The sequence below is a fragment of the Ornithorhynchus anatinus genome, chromosome 3, assembly GCF_004115215.2.
Source record: "Ornithorhynchus anatinus isolate Pmale09 chromosome 3, mOrnAna1.pri.v4, whole genome shotgun sequence".
Taxonomy (NCBI): domain Eukaryota; kingdom Metazoa; phylum Chordata; class Mammalia; order Monotremata; family Ornithorhynchidae; genus Ornithorhynchus; species Ornithorhynchus anatinus.
The window spans coordinates 9163404-9173463 of record NC_041730.1 but is presented as its reverse complement, the minus strand read 5'-3'; positions in this window follow the sequence as shown (position 1 = coordinate 9173463).

The window sequence follows — 10060 nt, the reverse complement described above, 5'->3', positions numbered from 1 at the left end:
TTAGTACAGTGCTCTGCACACAGTAAGCGCTCAATAAATATGATTGAATGAACGAATGAATGAGTGGACAAGCTGCGGAGTTGGGATTAGAACCCATGATCTCTGACTCCCAAGCCCGGCTCTTTCCACTAAGTCACGCTGCTTCTCTGTTAGGATCACTAGAAGCAGCATGGCTCACTGGAAAGAGCACGGGCTCTGGAGTCAGAGGTCATGGGTTCGAATCCCAGCTCTGCCACTTGCCAGCTGTGTGACTTTGGGCAAGTCACTTAACTTCTTGGTGCCTCAGTTCCCTCATCTGTAAAATGGGGATTAAGACTGTGAGCCCCACGTGGGACAACCTGATTCCCCTGTGTCTACCCCAGTGCTTAGAACAGTGCTCGGCACATAGTAAGCGCTTAACAAATACCAACATTATTATTATTAACCACAGTCTAAGGATTACCAGCATTATGATTAGGGGTCAGGGAGTAATTTCCAAATCCACCACTGGAGATTTCTTTTAGAACTTCAGAAGTGAGACAAACCAAACAAAATGTCAATCAATCAATCATATATATTGAGCGCTTACTGTGTGCAGAGCACTGCATTAAGCACTTGGGAGAATACAATGGAACAGAGTTCGTGGACATGTCGGATTGCTTTGAACCAGCATCCATTACCTGATATCTTCTTGTTCTCCGGAAAGTATCCCTCCTTTCACATGTAATGATGTTGGCAGTTTGCCATTCTCACTTGGTAAGTATACAGAGCTGAAAGTTTCAGATAGCACAGACTAACTTTCTCTTCCCTGGTTTCCTTCTTTTTGCATCTGAGTCTCGATTGTCTGCTTTTTTTTATAACTTTCTTGAAACATTTACTTTTTCACTTCCTTCTAGTAAGTGTAGATTCAGTAGAGAAGCAGCCTGGGCTAATGGAAGAAGCAAGGGCCCGAGGGGCAGAGGACCTGAGTTCTAATCCCCGCTCTGCCACTTTGCCGCATGACCTTGGGCAAATCATTTAACTTCTCTGTGTCTCAGGTTTCCCTCTAGAGAGTTTGTTGCGGACGTGGAAGTGTGCAGCAATTATATTGAACTCTCCCAAGTGCTTGGAACAGTGCTCTGCACATGGCAGGTGCTCAATAAATATGACTGATTCATGTCTATGACATGAAATGCAATATAATAATAATGATGGTACTTGTTAAATGCTTACTATGTGCCAAGCACTCTTCTAAGCACAATATAAGGACGTCTTCTTGTTAGGTGGGAAAGAACACTAAAAGTTATGCTTTTTTTGACACCACTCTTTAATCTTTTCAAGTCTCAAATCGAATCATAGGAGATAAATTTTCCTCTTCCTGTGCAGCCTAAGGGAGGGATGCATGATTATAATAATAATAATTATGGAATTGGTTAAGCGCTTACTATGTGCTGAGCACTGTTCCTAGCTATGTGTTACATGTTACTAGCACTTAGTACAGTGCTTTGCACACAGTAAACATTCAATAAATACGATTGAATGAATAAATTAATGAATGTTCATTTATAGACACTCCTTTAAAATCCTCTCGAGTGTCTCTGGAAGAGTTTATCTTGTTCTTTGAAGTCATCAAGTGTGAAGTGCATGAGGCATTGTTTAAATCTTGGATCTATTAAGAGTCTTTCTTCCATGGATCAGATAGTTAAATGTGGAACAACCTGGGCTAGGATTGCTGGTTTATCAGGATCTGAGTTTTTTTAAAAAAGTGTTTACATATGAAGAAACTTCCTTTGGTATTATGATTCTAATACCTGGAACCCAGGTTTAGCAAATGTTAATTGTCAGTCATGAGAGCAGTGAGTAATATGCCTCAGGGGAAAAGCCAGAGAAATGACTAAAACCTCTGCAAATAGACCCGTTCGTTTTTTTTTTTTTAAAAAGCAAACATATACCTAAGAAGTTGAAGCAATTGGGCTTTTTCCTTTTTTTTCCCTTATGGTATTTTTTAAGCACTTACTATGGGTCAGGCATTATATTGGGTGTTGGGGTAGATACAAAGTAATCAGGTTGGACACAGCCCTGTCCCACATGGAGCTCACAGTCTTAATCCCCATTTTACAGATGAGGTAATTTAGGCACAGAGGAAGTGAAGTGACTTGCCCAAGGACTCACAGCAGATTAATGGAAGAGCAGGCATTAGGATCCAGGTCCTTCCGACTCCCAGGCCAGGACTCTATCCACTAGGCCACGCTGCTCCTTGCCTTTTTGTAGACCACGATTGCTCAGAGTAGGTACTTTAAACTTGTTGCCAAAGCATAATGACTCTGTGACATTTTACCATTCTGGTACTTTTAAAATTTTCATCTGTGTGGTTCTTTTTTCCCCCTCCCTTTTTAGGCTTTTAACATTGAGGATGAGAAGCCAAATGAGGTGATGATGAGAAAATGCCCTCTCCCCTGCTATATGACATGATTCAGATTCCACATGATAAAGAAACAGCAGTCTAGCCTTAGTGTTTATATTGTAATAATAATAATAATGTTGGTATTTGTTAAGCGCTTACTATGTGCAGAGCACTGTTCTAAGCACTGGGATAGACACAAGGGAATCAGATTGTCCCACGTGAGGCCCACAGTCTTAATCCCCATTTTACAGATGAGGTAACTGAGGCACAGAGAAGTTAAGTGACTTGACCACAGTCACACAGCTGACAAGTGGCGGAGCCGGGATTTGAACCCATGACCTCTGACTCCAAAGCCCATGCTCTTTCCACTGAGCCACGCTGCTTCTCTATTGTAGAGACACTAAGTCCAGAGGCTAAAAAAATACATTAGTTGTCACTGATAAAATACACTCAAATGTCTTAAATTCAGTTTGCCCGTCTGCAAAACAGAAAACACATAGTAGAGGGGGATCAATTCATCAGTCAGTAGCATTCATTGAGTGCTTATTGTGTGCACAGAGAATGTACTGAGCACTTGGAAGAGAACAATAAACAAAGTTGGTAGACATGTTCCCTGCCCTTAAGGAGCTTACAGTCTAGAGGGGGAGATATACATTGAAATAAAATACAAATATGTTCATAAGTGCTGTGTGATTGAAGGAGGGGTGAATATCAAGTGCTTAAAGGGTAAAAAACTTAAGTCAAAACTCACAATTTCTCTGCACCTCAGTTACAACATCTACAGAATGGGGATTAAGACTGTGAGCTCCATATGGGACAGGGACTGTATCCAACCTATTTTGTATCTACCCTAGCACTTAGTAGAGTGCCTGGCATATAGTAAGCACTTAGCAGATACTGTTAAAAAACATCCAAGAGCACGGGCAATGCAGAAGAGAAAGAGAGTAAGGAGTAGAAGGAGATGCTTGTCTCCATCCCAGCACTTATTGCAATGCCTGGTACGTAGTGGTACATAGTAAGCACTTAACAAATACTACAATTATTAATAATTATTAAGTAGCTGAGACTATAAGCTTGTTGTCAGCAGGGAACGTGTCTGCCACTTCTGTTGTACTGTACACTCCCAAACGCTTCTGCACATAGAAAGTGCTCAGTAAAATCTATTGATGATGAGACTTTAACTACAGATGAATTAAAATCATTTTAAATCCTTGAGTGTTGTCAAGTTTAAATTACTTGAAAAGGGAACTTTCCTAACAAGACTTTCCTCATGACACCACTTCTTTGCTATCAAGAAACCCTCGTTTCTTCCAAGTCTTCAGTTACAGCCCTTCTCCCAGGGAATTACTGCTTAGGGAAGTGCTTTCAGATCTTCCAGCTTTCCAAGACAATCAAAAGTATTTCCTCCATAGTTTTTCTAGACCTCTCCTTGGTTTATAAATCCAACTTTCATCCTTGAGAAACTCTTATTGAAAAGAATTTCCTTTACCTCACGCAAAGGCAGGGCAGCTTCACACACCAAGTGCCTGAGACAACCACCTTAGGGCCCAATGCTGGAAGAGGCAGTGACAAAGAGAAGGATTAAAACGTTAAAATGACCCAGCCCTGTTCTGGAAACTGCAGCTGCGTGAACAGGGACCTGGGAAGGGAACAGTGGATTTAATATATTTATATTTTCATAAGATCTTGGAGAAAGATCTACACTAAAAATACTCAAATACTCAACTAAGAAATCACGGGGCTTGAGGGAAGGTAATAAATTGGAAAATAGATAAAATATAGGAAACAAAGAGTAGGATTAAATTATTTTTCTGGCTGAAGAAGTGAAAAAAGTTGGAGGTTTCAGGTATTAGTGCTAGATTTGCTTTTATTGTCATTTGGAAAAGGAAATGCATAATGCAGTTTGCAGATGACCATGCTGACAGGAACAGCCCACATGAAGATCATTTTTAGGAAAAAGATCAGGTCAGCAGAATGAAGTAAGAACTTGAATTGGGAAAGACAGGAGGCAGGGAAGTCAACGAGGAGGCTGATGCAATAATCAAGGAGGGACATAAGGGCTTGAATGAATGTGTGACAGGTTGGGTGGAGAGGAATTCTAGAGAGGTTGTGTAAGTAACACTGACCCGATTTGGTGAAAGACGGAATATGTGGATTGAATGAGAGAGCTGAGTCGAGGATAAGGCCAAGGTTACTCGTTTGTGAGATATGGAGGATAGTGGTGTTCATAACTGTGGTATTTGTTAAGCACTTACTATGTGCCAAGCACTGTAGTAAGCACAGGATGGATGAAAAATAATCAGGTCTCATGTGGGGCTCAGAGTCAAAGTCAGAGGGAGACCAGATATTGAATTCATTTTGGGCATTTTGCAGGTGAAGGGACTGAGGCCCAGAGAAGTTAAGGGATTTGCCCAAGATCACACAGCAGATACACGGCAGAGCCAGAATTAGAACCCAGATCATACTGGCTCCCAGGCCTGTACACTTTCTTTTAGGCTAGGCCGCTTCTCTACAGTGGTGTTGTCTACAGTGATGGGAAAGATGGAGGTGGGTGGGAGGTGGGGGAAGAACAGAGTTTGGTGAGAAGAGGAGGAGTTCTATTTCATGTTAAGTTTGAGGAACCAGTGAGACATCCAAATCTGAAGACAAGAGGAAATGTGAGACTGAAGAAAAAGAGAGAAGTGGAAGTCAGGGCTGGAGAAGTAGATTGGGAATCATCTGTGTAGACATGGCAGTTGAAGACATGGAAATGACTGAGTTCTCCAAGGGAGTGGGTGTAGGTGGAGAATAAAAGAGGAGCCAGAAAGTTTGGTGAGTGGGCAGAAAAGTGGCAGATGAGCTTTGTCATGATCAAGAGAAGATAATGCCTCTACCAAACCTCATGATGATAGGTTTGGGCTATTTATTCATGACTCAGGAAAGAGACCATGGAATTATTAACTGTTCCTTTCAAACAGGATGTAGGGTCACCCAATGCAGCTTGAAAGTGGCAGGTTCCAAACAAAACGAAACACTTTTTACACAGATGTTAAACATATGAAATTCACTGCGGCTGGAGTTGGTGCAGGCTAAAAATGTCAGTAGGGGCAAGAAGGGTAAGGATAAATCCTTGGGTGAGCAGTGCATAAAGAATTAGTAGAAGGAAAGCTAGGACTGTAGAGGAAAAAGTTGGGGATAATAAAAATGATTATGGTATTTGTTAAGCGCTTACTATGTGCCAAGTACTGTTCTAAGAGCTGGGATAGATACATGGTATCAGGTTGTCCCACTTAGGGCTCAGAGTCTTAATTCCCATTTTACAGATGAGGTAACTGAAGCACCGAGCAGTTAAGTGGCTTGCCCAAAGTCACACAGCAGACTAGGCAGAGCTGAGATTAGAACCCATCTCCTCTGACTCCCAAACCTGTGCTCTTTCCACTAAGCCATGCTGCTTCTCATAGCCACGCTGCTTCTCATTAGAAGCATATTAGCAGGATATTATATTCTTAACCATTAGGGTGAATGTCAAAAAGGGCAACCAACACATTGTTCCTTCAAATATGCTGTAGCCACCATCAGAGAGAATATTGGGCTGGGTAATAATAATAATAATTATTATTATTATTCTGTTTCAGCATTTATTATGTGCCAAGCATTCTTCTAAGAGCTGGGGTAGATACAAGGTAATCAGGTTGTCCCACATGGGACTCAAAGTTCTTAATCCCCCTTTTACAGATGAGGCACAGAGAAGTTAAGTGACTTAACTTGGCTGATCCAGTAATTGCATTGCTTATGCTCTCATCAGTCCTCAGTGCAACTGCAGCAGCTAAAGAGAGCAAGAAAAGGATGTCCATCAACATAAAGGAATCAGAAAACAAAGCAAAAGTAGTGTATAAAGCTACAGTCCCATTTTAGGAAACAATCAATCAGATTTATTGAGAGCTTGAGATGCAGCGTGGCTCAGTGGAAAGAGCACGGGCTTTGGAGTCAGAGATCATGGATTCGAATCCTGGATCTGCCACTTGTCAGCTATGTGACTTTGGGCAAGTCACTTAACTTCTCTGTGCCTCAGTTCCCTCATCTATAAAATGGGGATTAAGACTGTGAGCCCCACGTGGGACAACCTGATTCCCTTGTGTCTACCCCAGCGCTTAGAACAGTGCTCTGCACATAGTAAGTGCTTAACAAATACCAACATTATTATTATTATTATTATTATTAATGTGTGCAGAACACTGCATTGCATTTGGGAAAATACAGTAGAGCAGAATAGGTAGACACATTGCCTGCCCACAAGGAGCTTACAGTCTAGAAGGGGAAGAATGGAATAAACATGCCACCCTATATGATGTTTGTCTGCTTATCTCCCCCCAGATTGTAAGATTCTTAAGGGCAGAAACCATGCTTTTACTTCTCCTATCTATTTGCCTCTATTATATGCACCCACAAGCTTAGTAGGTACTCAGTAAATCCTGGCAACCAAAATGGGGAAGATGAGAAGCTACAGTGCCTCAGTTACCTCATCTGTAAAATGGGGATTAAGACTGTGAGCCCTTTGTGGACCACGGACTGTGTCCAATCTGATTTTTTAAAAATTGTGTTTGGTAAGCACTTACTATGTGCCAGGCACTGCATTAAGCACTGGGTGGATACAAGCAAACTGGGTTGAACACAATCCCTGTCCCATATGGGGATCATGGACTTCATCCCTATTTTACAGGTAATAATAATAATAATTACAGTATTTGTTAAGCACTTACTATATGCCAGGCATTGGACTGACATAATTGAGGCACAGAGAAGTAAAGTGACTTGCCCAAGGTCACTCAGCAGACAAGTGATGGAACTGGGTCTAGAACCCAGGCCCTTCAGACTCCCAGGCCCATGCTGTATCCACTAGGCAGTGCTGCTTCTCTATGATATCTACCCCAGTGCTTAGTACAGGCCTGACTCATAGTAAGTGCTTAACAAATACCATAAGAAGATGCAGCAGGTTCAATTTGGAAAGACAAAGGCGAAAGTGGACATGATTGAAATTTACAAAATGTGAAAAAAAAGAAAGAATGGCCAGAGTGAACATAAAATTCTTGTTTGCCAAAGCTAACAATGCTGGGATGAACTGTCCCAACTGAATCTTGAAAGTGGTTTGTTCAAAACAAAAGGAAAACTTTTTCAAACAGTGGGTGTCAGCTAGGCATACGTGGCCTGGCCACGGTAATACATCTTGGGAAACATGGATCAGTCCACTCCCTTTGGCACTAGATCTTAATTCTTCCTGGAGGAAAAGGAAATCACAAAAGTCACATTACAAAGACTAGCTTTATCCTAGAAAATGTATTACCTGATCATCCTCTGAAACAATCCACCATTGTGAACCCAGTTTCCTTAGAAAGAGCCCAATCTCCTTAGAAAGACAACAAAGTCTACAAAAGCAGCTCTCAAGACTTTTTGGTGGGTCCCTTCACTAAGCAAAGTATTTTTTCACCCACATCCCCATGTCCTTTCACCCTACTTATTTCCTCAGCTTCTGTCATCCCATTCTTTGCTTAATTACATGACCCAGTATTGCCTAGTGGAAAGAACATGGGCCTGGGAGTCAGAAGATATGGGTTTTAATCCTGGCTCTGCCATATGTCTGCTGTGAGACCTTGGGCAAGTTATTTAACTTCTCTGTGCCTCAGTTCCCTCATTTGTAAAATGGGGGAATCAAGATTGTGAGCCCCTGTGTGTCCAACTTGATTACCTTGTATCTACTCCTGCACTTAGTGTTTGGCACACAGTAAGTGCTGAACAAATACCACTATTATTATTATGAGGCAGAAAGATGGAAAAAAGAGAACAAGCCTGTAAAGATAAGGTAAACGCAGATCATCTTTTTCACATTTTTATAATCCATTGTAAATAACTATAAAAACAGGAAGCCTGAACCGTCCCACTGTGGGCTTTTGGTTAGCTCTGTGGTTAGGCAACAGGGGCTCTCAGCACCGTTCAACCCCTTAGTGTCCAAAAGAATTGAGAGTAAGAGTCATAAAAACCATTAAGAAACCTAAAATAATATGCTTTGGAATCTCTCTAGACTGTAAGCTCCTGGTGGGCAGGGAAAGGGTCTGCCAACACTATTGTAGTGGATGGAACACAGACCTGGAAGTCAGAAGGTCAGGGGTTCTAATCTTGACTCCACAGCTTGTCTGCTGCTTGACCTTCAGCAAGTTATTTCACTTCTCTGGGCCTCAGAATCCTCATCTGTAAAATGGGGATTTAGACTGTGAGCACCATGTGGGACGGGGACGGTGTCCAACCCGATTAGCTTATATTCACCCCAGCATTTAGTACAGTGCCTGGCACATAATAAGTGCTTAACAAATACCATAATTATTATTATTATTACTCTTCTAAGCACCTAATAGAATGCTTTGCGCCCAGCAAGTGTTCAAAAAATACACTGATTGATTGATGTAATGAGAAGGACTGATTTCTAAAACCCTAGTTATCCACTAGTTAGCATTTCCCATCAAAAGTTGACAGTGGAAATCAGGGAGCTATCCTCTAGAGGCTTGAGAACGATTCCCTCTTACATTAACAGCCTGTGAGGATGAGAACATAAGATTTTGGAATTGGGACCTATAAAATTATAAAAAGTTAAATACTTTTTTAATGAAAAAAAAGGAGCACAGTCCTTTTCAGTTTTGCTGGTAAATAGCCTAAGAGAGAATGTGGCAAGGGCCAAAGCAAAACTAGGATTTGTTAATTCTCCTGGGAAAAGGCCCCCAACAACAATAACTCTAATATTGTCATCAGGTTTGCTACCACCAGCAGCATTTATTGAGCACTTACTGGGTCAGAATGCTGCACTGGGCTCTTGGAAACAGAAGAAAGACAAGACATGGGCAGAGAGGGGATTTCAGTTTCCACTCTTCATCATCATTTATCACCAACAAACTAAATGAAGTACAGTCCTGCCCTCTGGGAAGAAAGGTAAATGGAATAAGCCGGGTTTCCATCATCAAAACAAAGTGGAGAAGTGATCATTCAGTGGCAACTCTACCTCTTCAAGTCCCTGCTTTTTCTGCTTCTTAGGCTTTGTCTTCTGTGGCACGGTGGGCCCCGATTTCCCTTTTTAAGGGCTGGACCATTTAAAGAGATCCTCATCTGGGAGCCCCTCACTCCTCTGACTGACGCTTGTGATGGCTGGACATGGGAACCCCCATTATTTCCCAACTCCACTTCTTACCATGGTCCATTTTCATCTCCTGGCTTTCCCCTCCCAATCATTCTCATCCCTAGCCCAGGGGTTCTCTCTTTCTTTCTTTCTTCACACTGCTTGATCCTGTATCTCTCCCAGCGCTTAGAACAGTGTCTGCACCTGGTAAGCGCTTATGGCTCAGTGGAAAGAGCCCAGGCTTGGGAGTCAGAGGGCATGGGTTTGAATTCCCGCTCTGCCACTTGTCAGCTGGGTGACTGTGGGCAAGTCACTTCACTTCTCTGTGCCTCAGTCACCTCATCTGTAAAATGGGGATAAACACTGTGAGCCTCATGTGGGACAACCTGATTCCCCTGTGTCTACCCCGGCGCTTAGAACAGTGTTCTGCACCTAGTAAGCGCTTAACAAATACCAACATTATTATTATTAAATGCCAACATTATTATCATTCCCCTGTATCTCCCCCAGCGCTTAGAACAGTGCTCTCCACCTAGTAAGCGCTTAACAAATACCAACAT